Raw genomic sequence first — 12,769 nt, forward strand, 5'->3', positions numbered from 1 at the left:
TCTTATGGCTCTGGTAAATAACCACAAACTAAGAGTGAGGCAGTCGATGTAGTTTGACCTTTGCTCTCATCTTTTTATTGTGACACAGTAAAAAGGCTGTAACATTCTTTATTGGTCTGTTTTCTGCTGCAAACATTTTGTACTGTATTGATGCACTGATGACTACCTTATTTGGAATCCTAAATATATATAAAATGGGCAGCCAGTGTTTCAATAAATATTGTTTTTTTTTTTTATTAACTTAACGCTTGTTAGCAATGGAATGGGATTAGTTAAATCTACACATTATGCAAAGCATTTCTTTCCTCTTTGTAAATTTTGCACTCAGACAGTTTGCATCTAGAATGTAACATGTTGGGGGGTCAGTGAATCTGCATTGTGAGTGATAATAGTTGATATTATGATTACCTTTTGGTGCATCATTTCTAATATGGACACAAGCTAGTTACTAGCTATAATAGTTACTAGCTATAATACTAACAGTATAATGCTTCCTGTCCTAGATGCCAGGTAAATAGGTATGGTTAGACTGCAGCGCTCGGCCATCACTTGTGGTCATTAACTCATGGCCATGAACTCTCAGTGCATGTTCAAACATGTGCTTTCATGCAAATTTTGGTTGATGTCTGTCAAACTTGGATGCAAACATATTTGGTGCTGTGGAGGCTGTGCTTTGTTTACTCTATAGCCTTAGGCAAATCAAGATAGAATGAAGTTCAGACAATTTATTGTCTCTGGATACAGATTTGAAACTGTAGTCAACATTTATCTTGATGACAGATTGAGTCAACAATGTAGATCCACTGTGTACTGGACAGTTTTATGCTTGTTGTCACTTCCCGTTTTCCTGTGCAGTGAAGGCATATTTATGATGTTACAGGTGTGCTTGCTTTTGATTTAACTTTCACTTAAAATGGTTTAGATAATCTTGCTAACCTGTTGGCTTTTTTACAGCCCGTATCTTCTAACTGTTGGAGTTTGTTGCCAAATCCTGAGATCTTAGCAATTATATTCATGAATACAGTGTTATCAAAACTGATAGAATCAATAGCCAAAGCTTTTCAAAGTTTTCCTTTAAGGTCCTCAGGATAATCTTTTTAGTGATCAACTATTTTAGTAGTAGCTGAGGCAAAAGCACCCTCTGTGCTGTCGATAGAGGAACATTTACAGATCTCACCACCAAGGCTAGAACCAACACTCCAAGGTAAGAAAAACGAAGTTGTGTGCACCAGAGGTAAAACTAACTGAGCTTATATATTTTGATATAAAAATATGAGTATTTAGAACACAATGAGCATACAGACTGACCACAGTAAAGGTTTCACTTCACTTTTGGAATCCACTCAAACTGCTGCAAAATCAAGCTGACTACAGCAAACTACAAAACTTTTTCAAGTCACCTTTCCTGTTTGCACATTTTTGATAGACAGTAGCTATAGGACCAGAGAGAAAGAAAAAAGTAAAAAGAAACAGCTCTCAGTAAGCTCCAGAATAATTGTGCAAGAGTGCAACAGGAAAATAAATTGGGAAAGAATGCAATGTTGAAATACATTCTAACTTGTAGCGCAATAATTAAATAAAATGTTTATTTATTTATTTATTGTCTTTTTGTTTCTATTAGTCTATCTTTCCATCTGACAAACCCCAGCCTGCAGCCAAGATGAAGTGCAGACTGCAGGCTGTAACACCATGAAGGGTGTTACGTTTGAACAGCCGCTGTTAGTGTTGTTGGACGGAAGGTCATGTGACAGGAAAACTGACAAACATCTAGATGGTAGACTTCCTGAAAGAGTCAGAGAGAGAAAGAACAAATGCAAGGCTGTGTTTAATGTCAAACAATGCCATTTGTTTTGATATCATTGAAATCATATTTGTTTCTGCCTTTGCACAGAATTGTAAAGTAGGATCTTGTCACATTTTTGGTGCTGTATATACATATGTATATACAATATACTGTGGTTATGAACATGTTATCAATGCAAATTTATAACTTATTTGCTTTTCATTTGTTTCTTGTTGTGGTAGACAAGAAATTGAGATAAATGAGAAAGACATAGAGAGACAGCTTGGAAGAGTGGGAGGAAAAACAAGAGACAACAAGAGTGTTTATGACAAAGAGAGAGGCAGATTACAACACACTGAAAAGTGACAGAGTGTGAAAGAGGAAGACAGCTTCAACTCATAATGCATTTCCTTAAAGGGACTATATGTAAGTTTTTAATCAAATTCATTGCCTTATTGTCACTGGGCTCAAAACTCACTTAGAAATGAAGCACACGCCTGTTTTCTCCGTTGCTTGCATCAGCCACTATTCTGCTTTGAATGTGTGGTCTCCAGGTCGGATTCAGCTCTGTGCGCGCTCTCGAGGCTTTCTTGTACAGCGAAAACACGGCAGCTAATGACATGCAGTCCACTAACACCATAAAACAACCGGCTCACAGCAAAACACAGGCTCCACGTAAGGATACAAAACAACAATAAAGGTTTATGTGCTGAAGCCCATCAGACCAAACAGGTTCAGATGATGTCGAGTAAGAACAAAGTGAGCATTAGTAAAGCTGGAGAAACACAGAGAAAGTCATGTTAGCTCGCCTGCTAACGTTGAGCAGTTGCTAATGTTATCCGGTGCAAAGTTGTATCACTTTTCACATTACTTCACCAGCTAAAGCGACCCGTGTTACTATCCTGTGTACCACTGTTGATTTAGCCTGCAAGAAAGGATGCAACGGCAAAAAGCAAATGTGGAGCGATTTGGCCTATATTGATGCAGCCAGGAGCAGCCAGCTAACGCTACAGTAGCTCGGACCTGCCGCTGTTTTCTTCATAACTTTCACTTTAGGTTTATTGTGGTTTTACCAATATTCAGGTACACAGCTTCTCCACCTCTCAGTCGCTGTAACTAACGTGACCCACATAATATACAATACTGCCACAAAAAGGTCACAACAACACAGAGGAAGAGCCATCCACTATCACTAGTTACAGTAAAGTTACTTACTGCGGTCTAACTTTTATAAAGTATGACACAATCTTGTTATAATATTCAGTCCAGCTCACTGACTGTTTCATTATCATCCAATAGTACAATGTAGCTGTGCTGACATTGCTGAGCCTCCGGTGACAGATCAGCAGGCGAGCTAACAATGTAGCATGTCGGCTAAATGCAGTAAATGTAACGTTATCATGTAACGAGCATGGATTAGTTCAACCTATAGTTGATAAAACTATTACTGTATCGTTGCAGTGGGAGTTTACCTGAGTTTCCAGCTCTGTTTGTTCTCCCTGTCTGTCTATAGCGGCTGTCACTCTGCCTTTTTTCGGGAGTATTGAGGCAATATGCGGCTTGCAGCGCTGAATGAAAGGTACGGCGACAGTGTTGATCTGCCTCTGAACCGCAAACGTTCTAGTAACATGTCATGAACATGTCTGGAGAAAAGCCACATCCTGCATGTTGGTGTTTCTGCGTTTATTGTGGTATTTCTGTATGAAAGTGGTTGTGTTTCGGATTATGCTCGCTCATGAGTTCACGAGAGCACACATACGAGCACACACCTGGTTGCAATGTTAGAACCGCACCGCTAGTGGCCACTGAAAACTACATAATGCCCCTTTAATGTAATACAGGAAACAGCTGAACTGCCAGATAAACCAAACTCCCCACTGGAAGCCCAACTTTAGCTCAGCTAAGAACTAACATATGAAAATATTTAATAGTTGACCATAGTGGGGGTGAAATTTACCTGGTGGCCACACAGCAGCATTATTGCACTTTCTTGGATCCCTCTTTAATGTCACTGGCCTCCAGGATTACAGATACAAACAACAAATACTGCTTGCCACAACATTATGTAAATTGCAGAAGAAAGTGCAGCATGCTTTTTGCTAATGAGCAAGATATGCTAGCTTGTGAGCAGGCTGTGACTAGTAAGAAGTGGTGGAGGCTAGGCTTTGTCATAGCTTCATACCTTCTTCACATTTAATGTAAGGTGAATGATGGCATTTGTGTAAAAAACAAAATAAAACATAGCTGAGCTGCAGGTGATAGAAGTCACTGTAGCATGTATTGTGCTTGTGTCTAGCTTGCAATGCCGTCTGTTTTTAGCCAACTTTGACATGTTTTGTAGTCGTGGGGGCTTAACGGAGATGATGTGCATACAGCTTTGATCGTATTAGCTTGCTCACCATTATCATCGGGACTAAACCCAAATACTCCCAAACAGGGGCAGAGGCATTTTAATTTAACATTATCCCCAACACACACTGTCGCTATAGACTAGCTCCTTTTTGTGTGCATAGTGAGTGTGTGGTCAGAGCTGGCCCTTCTTATAGCCATCTAATCAGCTGCTTAGTGCCCTGCAGCCGCCAGGGGGCCCCCAAACTCATTAATCAGTCGCTGAATGTGACTGATCTTCTGACCTGGCAACCCTAAATTATTTATCTACAATGAACTGGTACTTGTTGTTGCTAATGTAATGTTAGCAACTGGCAGTGTTTTCTTACAAGTGAGGATTATCACGTTTGTTTGATTCAAAACTGACAACCAATTACGTAAGTATATAAAGTGCCCGAACGGTCCACAGGTGAAAGTGTCTAAAAGAATATACCCATCAGGTGCTGAAAGAATTAGAAGGTTGATGAAGAGAGCACACAAAAGGTTATGGTAATGGGGTCATGTGTAGTTTTCAGTGGCCTCTAGCAGTTTGGATTCAGATTGCAACCACTACGACTTGTGTGCATGCTGAAAATAATGAGCAAGCTAAAACACCAGAGACTGCATCACACAAAATGCTAGAAGCTCAGCTGAACTCCCACTGCAACGTTATCACTAATATTTTTATCAGCTTGACGTTGAACTAATCCATGCTCGTAGCATGACATCCTGAAAGATAGTCTTTTGCATTAATTTCATGTGTTGTTGTAGTTTACATTTTTATCAGTAGTTTACCATTGTTTATTTCAGCATGGCTAAAAACGGTTACATCATTTCTTGTAGGCTAAAATTAACGCTGTGACATCTTATCGGTAGGCTTCCTAGGATAGTAATATGGATCGCGTTAAAATCACAATTTCACGTGATTTCCGGTAATGTTATCTTACCTGTCCTTACATGGACTTTGTGTTGGAGTCTGTGTTGTGCTGGTAGCCAGTCATTTTTTGGTGTTGGCGGACTCCATTTTATTAACTGCGTTGTTGTTGTTGCTGTTGAGTTCAGGCTCAAGAGCAGGCATGAATGTCACAGCCTGCTTAAGCCAATGGATTTTCATGGAAATTCCTAACCATTTTCTTCACATAGGAAGCAGCATAAACTAGCTAAATGCGGGTGTAAACTGCAGCATTCTCTGTCGCCACGTTCCGGCTGTCTGTAAGGCCTTAAGTAATGTAATCTTCCACATTATCTTCAATTTTTACGCAAGTATTTTGGTGGAGGTGAAAGAGATGGCGAAAGTGCTGGCAAGTGAACATTTTCCACTGCCGTCATTTTAAATAGTTTTAGTACACTGGTACTGACACTTCTTGTACTTGTTTTAATTTTATTAAATGTTATGCACGGTCCACATCAAATAATAATAATTGTCCCACACAGCAGCTGAAGATGACTCTACTGGAGCTCCTCGTTCAGGTATAGATGATACCACAACAGATAATGTTGGGCAAAGATACATCAAAATGCTTAAAATAAGATACCCTAAAGTGTATCAAAATAAAGCAAAATACAAAATACAGCTGCCACGCCATGTATCAAAATAAACTACTGTATTTTTTTGCTTCAAAAATACTAAAAATACTTTTCCAAAGGTACCATGAAATCATTTCACAAACCTATCGGTCTATTTGATTTATCCCTTCACCAGTACACTAACTCAGTTGATTAAGTGGACAGTGTTTGAGAACCTAATGTGTCATTTGACATATGCAACCAGTCAAGAGATCAGATATTCACATATTCCTGTGATCACCCAGATGAAGGTTAGCTTTAAAGTAACCAACAGTTTGCTAATGACTCATAATTTTATCCTAATTTAGTTACTTGGTGTTTGGTAATAAAGGTGTTTGGTGAACATTTTTATGATGTCATCATATAGAGTTCTCACAGTATTTTACAGTATTGTATTTTTAAACAGCTAAATACAAACACTAAAGTATTTTGATACATACTTTATAAGCAATCAAATAATTACTGAGATACATATTTTAAATACATGTATCATAAATAATGTCCATTCCTGATGACAAAAATGTTTTATATGTTGAGGGGAACAAATTCTGCCCCAAAGATGAGATGCTGGTCCCTTTGGACAATTATAGAAAAATAGAATTTTATTGTTTGACATACCTGAAAATTTTGTCATGTACCTGAAAATGTGGCCTTAAAGGAAGTTGTTGCACCTTGCTTGACATTACAAATAAAGTGTAATTGAATTCAAATCTGAGATTAAGTGCTTGAAATATTACAGAAGCGAAGGACCACAAACATTTACAGAGAAAGAGGAGAGAGAATGAAAGAGGTAAGAGGTGAAAAAGAGATGACACAGCTCATCATCTGCCTGCTTCAGGGTCGACCTCTCCACTCCACCCACTTGTTGGGTTGAGAGTCTGCTACGTGATGGAGGCTTTTAATCCTATATTAGCAAGCAGGCAGTCAGTCAGGCAGGCAGTCCAGAGATTAGTGCCTGTCATCTGACTGCCCTGGCTGGCCAGAGAGAGGGATTAAACTGAAATAAATGCACCACTTCCTAGTAAACACCAGCATTATAGGCAAGGGGGACGGTTAGTTTCTGAGCAGAAAAACGTTTTATAATTAGACTATCTTTATTTGTTTGGTTCTGCTTTAGGGAAGGGACACCATTTACACATTCATACATGTGGCAGATGGCAATAAAGGGAGAGATACAAATATATTCTTTTTCAGTGATAATGGTTAACCTAAGCAAGGGCAAATAAAGTAGATATTGATTTGGATTTAGACAAGATTTCTGTCAAATTGATCAAATGTAACATTCACAGCTCCACAAGCCCAACTTGTAGTTTGCTGTTCATGCACTCTGTTAATCCATCAAGCTATTTCCTTCACATGCAGACAGACAGACAGACAGACAGACAGACAGACAGATAGATAGATAGATAGATAGATAGATAGATAGATAGATAGATAGATAGATAGATAGATAGATAGATAGATAGATAGATAGATAGATAGGAGCCTTTATAGCTCATGGGGCAATACCCATCTCTAACAATTTAGCACACAATCTCATTAGTTAGCCTGTTTCTCCATTTCCATTCATGCATGGTTTCATGCCGCTCTGAACAGTCACAGCTACCACTAGTCATGACATCAGGATTATTTAAAGGACCATGCTAGCATTTTTCTGTTTGTCTTTCTATTAATTAATAATTAATTAATGAAGTTGCTCATTGGTTTGTGGACTTTGAAGCCTCGACTTTTTGGCCATCACCATCTTGTTTTTTTTTTAACCAGAATTGCAACACCTGACACATCGCCTTGGTTGCAGCTTGCCAATCAAACCATAGCCACGCACTATAGCATACCCTTCTTTATCATCTATTTTACCCTAAATGGGACCATAATTTTCAAAATAACATTATAGTAACACTTTCATAAAGTCAGACCATCAGCTAATGATGGTGCTAACTCAGTGAGTCAATACCAAATAGGTAGGTAGAAAACAGGTTACAGAGTGAAATTAAGTTTGTAACTCTTTTTTGCTACATAGCAGACAATATACATTAATATAGAAGACATTTAATTATAAACTATATTCAGTGAAGCAGTGCTGAGGATGAATTTGAGCTTAAGAGTCAAGATAACTTGGGAGGAAAGCTGCACTGCAGTCTGGAGGTGCGGCAGCAGAAACTTCTGTATCTCTTCGAAGAAGGGAGCAGGGTGAACAGGCTGTGGCTGGGTGGGTACTGTCCTTCAGTATCCTTTGGGCTTTGCATAGGCACCTCACCTCACAGATATCACTGATGCCCGGGAGATGGGTACAAATGATCTTCTGAGCAATTTTATTCACCCGCTCCAGAGCCCTCAGGTCCTGGGCCGTGCAAATCCCATGCTAGTTTGTGATGTTTACAGTTAGGATGCTTTTTATTTCTCCTTTGTAAAAGCTGACAAGAACTTGGCAGGTGAATTTTATAGCAAATAGCATAGCAACATTAGCATTGACTTAGCTGTGCCCTAGTTCATATTGTATCATTATTTAAATTATAAGGCTATGGTTCCCTTGATAAAGGCTGTAAAATACATCTGTAGCTCTACTGTGCTGAAATGTATGCCTACTTATTTTTATGGGGGGAAATGTATATATTTACTTTTATTAGGTATGTGGTATCACGTCGCTCAAGCCCAGAGGTGAAGAGAGGAGTAACAAATACAAATGAAAACTGGGTCAAAAGAGAAAAACGAAGATCATAGAGGAACAGAAGAGACACAAACACTTAAATAAAAACACCTTTAACACCCTCCCTCTTCCGAGGGAGTATGTGAGCCCACAGCTCCACTCCTGCGGCACCCGAGCGCCGCAATCTGACCCACTGGTCAGCAGCCACACAGGCTGGCCTTTCAAGACCAGCCACATAAAATACTTGCTGTACTCTCCTTGTGCTCTTATCCTCCAGGTACTGATTGGGGAATCAGGTGCAGCTGCTGCCCATTACTAGTTGCACCTGCAAGGCAGGAGGGGGAAGGGAAGTACCTGGAGAACTTCAGGAGAAAGACGCACCAAAACAAAACACAGGGCCCACGGCTCTAGGGCCGTAACAGGTATAAATATTACGGTTACTGCTATCTATGGGGTAATGCAGGCCTACAACTAGCCTACTCCAAACCTTTCCCCTCCTACAGTATGTTTAACCTGCTTGGTGCTGCTGTCCAGTAAAAATACACATTCACGTGGTGGGCGCCTCAGCGCCAGTGCACATGCAGAGAGGTCAAGTGTAGTTCAAACTCGCCAAACAAACAAGCACACCCTTTATTTTATTGCTCAGTCACATATACAGCTCTATTACTCCTCTTCCAACATTAATATAAAACAAAATAGTGATCATTTCAGCATAAAACATTTTATGCAATAGTTATCATCAGTATTTGGATACTTGAAATCTGTGAATAGTTAGTAAGTATCCATAGAAATAAGATGGAACAGCTCCATGCTGGAACTATTTGGTCAATACCAGTATGATGTACAGCTTTTTGCACATTTTTGTCAGGGAATTCCAACAATTCTGGATCTGAATTTATAATCATGTCAATACCCTGCCCAATTCATTGTAATAATCTCTCCATCTCTATGTTATTGTCTAGTCAAGATAGGTTGTTGAGGTAGCAGTGGGGGTTAGAGACAGGGAGGAACAGCAAACAGTAGACTACTTAAGTATGGATACTGTGTACTCTACAGCCACCTCTGATCACATTGGCGTCAGTCAAAAGCAAGTGAATTGGTCCACTTGCACTGATCCACTTGTGCACAGTACTTAATCAGCTTTCCAGTGGTTTGGTGGAATACTACAGTACGCAAATTTAAGGGGACAACAAGGATGGTTTGCTAATAGAGGGTGGAGGGCCGGTCTAGGGCAAAAATGCTAGGGCCGATTTTTTTTGTCTCACTTGAGCCCTGCCTGTGGCTGCGGCTGACCCATTCATCCACCAAACCTGCTCCCTTCTTGGGCTTATTATACTATGTCACCTGACTCCCTAAAGCCTTTCTGACAGAAAGCTTTAAGAAAGCCTTTCTTTAGTTGCCAGTGAATGTATCCTGATTAACGTTAGCCATGTTGATCTTGAATGTGACTGGCGCAACTGCCACTGCCTCATGTGGTGTCGGAATAATCTGAAAACTAAGTTAGCGTAAAGAACATATTGTTTAAACGCCCAGGGCAGTAAAATACAAAACATCTTCCCTAATAAGTTTTTTTTTTTTTTTTCAGGACAGCAGGTTCCAGGATTCTCCTTTTGAATGCAGCCATTAACAGTCATGTGAACTGATAATGAGGACACTGAAATATTGGAAACTGAAGGGTGGAAAGAAGTGCAGATGACAGCTTTATGGTTGATCACACAAAAAGGGGCAGGATGTCCTGTCCTAATATTGCTGCTAAGCTGTGTTTTATGGTCTAAATTCAAAACAGCCAGAACAATAAATGTGTTTTTTGTTTATCATTGCCAAATTACCTTTAGGCAAAAATATGGCTTCATTAAAGCCCCAATTCTGGATGCTGTTTTCTTTCTTCTGTTTTCTCTGTTGCTGTCCACTTTCACATTCAAATATATGAGCTTTGTGTATTACATTTTCATAACAGCCTTTAGTTAAATATACTTTTGCCATAACAATAAAGAAGCAATATGACATGTGATGTTAAACCGTGGTATTATCAGTCCCTCTGCACAGAATGAAAATGATAAAGGAAGGATAGATCATTACTGTTCAGATCTGACTGGCATGCTTATGAATGTTGCCATGCAACTTTTGATAATGTTGCCATGGTAATAATCATTGCTGCAGAGCATATGACAGAAAGTTGATCTGTTACCAAGGCTGTGTTTTGCAGAGCATTTTCTGAGAGAGTTGTGTCCTCCAGAGTCTGGTACTCTGTCCATGCATGTGCATGACACTCTTTTTTTCACATGTAACAAGGATATCTATCACATTAGATACCACGTGACATTTTGAGTTTAATACAGTTAAATTCTTGTAAATGGATATTCTGTGAGGAAACTTAGTATAGAGGCAAGACCTAAAAAGCACATACAGCAGCACAGTAAATTGTACGTCAGAGATGCAAAGAAATGTCCAGAGGGAAACCATCAGCAGGTGCTGTCAAAGACAATATGTGACAGGATTTCTGATGCAATTTAATTTTTGATTTTTAAAGATGTTCGAATCATTAAAGTTTTGTGAATTTCTCAATCTTGTGTTCACAAAAAAAACATTTTGGGAAAATATATTTATTTGCTTTAGAAGTTTGATACCACTCTTGTATCTTAAACCTGCAGTGCAGAACCTTTGTCTCCCTTTCAGACAATAACAGTATTTACACACTTTCAATATGTGCTAATGACAGATGCCTACAGGTGAGCTTGCCCTGGCTCCTGTTCAGAAATAGTTTTAAAAATAAAAAGATATTTCCACAGTTCCAAGACACTAATCCATTATCTAGGTAGAGAAAAGTTGTATTGTCTTTACATACACACACATAGATCAGCCACAGGTCACTGATGGGTAAACTGATACGAAATCAGTACAACATTAATTAAATTTTACAGTTTAATTAACATAATTAAATATTAAATTAATCTGCCATTAAATTATATATTTTAGATATTGTCACAGAGCCCTGTGACACAGTTAAACATGGGAGGAGTAAACATTACATATCTTGGAGAGACTGATGCACTTAAATCTTTTCCACATCTGGCCAGAATGCATCTAGACATCCTGAGGTGGTTTAAGTAATTAAATCGGGATTTCAATCCCTAATGCTTCTTAGATGCTTTTTGAGACTGGATAGCTCTCCAATCTGATCAAGACATTTGGAGTGACTTAGAGTTTGGTCAAAAAGAGTGTAAGCATAGGACAAAAACTAGACTTATCTGTACAAAGTTCAAAGTACAAACATCTATATTTCTACTTCATATGCTTCTTAACACTGACATGAAAGTCAAATCGATCTTCTCATCTAACTCAGCAAGAGAGCAAATAAGTGTATCTCCCAAATTAAAGTATTCCTTTAATATAACCTCAGATGATGGAATAATTACTTCACCATCACATACATGTTCTGTGGTTTATAAATGTGCACAGTTGAGTATTTTTATTCATTTATTAATAATTTCTGTCATATTTGCAGAAGTGTCCACTCCATGTCCCTTATGATTCCTCACTTGTAACTTTACAAAAGACCTCATTATTGTTGAGCGTCTGGTGGGGGATTTAGCCAACAGGCCAATCAGCGTCTCCTTAACGAAGCATTATCCGGTCGGCTAAGCTCCTGTTTTGCTATTCACTCATTAAACGCTCTAAGTAACTTATTTTTTTCTCCTTAGGAACAGACGTTTAATCTCTTTTTCACTTAAGGGATAAATACATTCTCAAACACATTTTCTCTGTCTCACTCTAAATTACACACACACAATTTCACTTCACCTAACAAATACTCTCTTGTTCAAAACTTTAAAGCTAAATCTTTGGGTCTCCCTTATGGAAAAATTTACTAATTTCTTTCACTCCTTCTTTTTAATTTTCTGTTACCCTCCTCCATCTTTTAAACTGTACATTTAAACATTTTCTCCTTTGCTTTCTGTTTGTCTTTCTACCTCAATATTCTACTCTTCCTCACTTTACATCTCTTTCTGTCTCTCAGGGATAAACACATGCCCTCTGGAATGTGTTTATCCCACCTCGCCTCCTGGTCATTGGGTCACTTCGCTTGACTGCTTGCCTCCTTGTCTTTCTTCTTCTGCTACTCAGGCTTCTCCCCTTTCAGACAATCAGGCCACTGACATAATGTATCAAAAACACATCCCTCTCAATCATTTCAATGAAATGATTCACTCAATGTGGCTGAGAGCTTCTGCAAAAGATCAAAAGGCAAAAATGTTCCCTTGCTCAACCTTCATCTTAAGAAGTACCATTTCTGATTTTGCCTCAAAGACTATTTTTTTCCTTTTAAAACTTAAAAATACATTTTAAAAAAGCATGTTGACATGTTTTTTACTACAAAAAAGCTGCTGCTGGAAACGAGATTGATG

The 12,769-nt window shown here is 38.8% G+C and overlaps 1 long non-coding RNA gene across 1 annotated transcript; it reads left to right on the forward strand.

Annotated features, from left to right (window-relative positions):
* The first annotated feature begins 1,800 nt into the window (after nt 1-1,800).
* On the forward strand, nt 1,801-10,364 carry LOC119885498. Its single transcript, XR_005441352.1, has 3 exons — nt 1,801-2,209; nt 8,641-8,785; nt 9,949-10,364. It is a non-coding gene; the product is annotated as an uncharacterized LOC119885498 (long non-coding RNA).
* The last annotated feature ends 2,405 nt before the right edge of the window (nt 10,365-12,769 follow it).

The sequence above is a fragment of the Micropterus salmoides genome, unplaced genomic scaffold, assembly GCF_014851395.1.
Source record: "Micropterus salmoides isolate LMB-PRFRI ecotype aquatic unplaced genomic scaffold, ASM1485139v1 Ms_hic_scaffold_4, whole genome shotgun sequence".
In the NCBI taxonomy this organism is placed as follows: domain Eukaryota; kingdom Metazoa; phylum Chordata; class Actinopteri; order Centrarchiformes; family Centrarchidae; genus Micropterus; species Micropterus salmoides.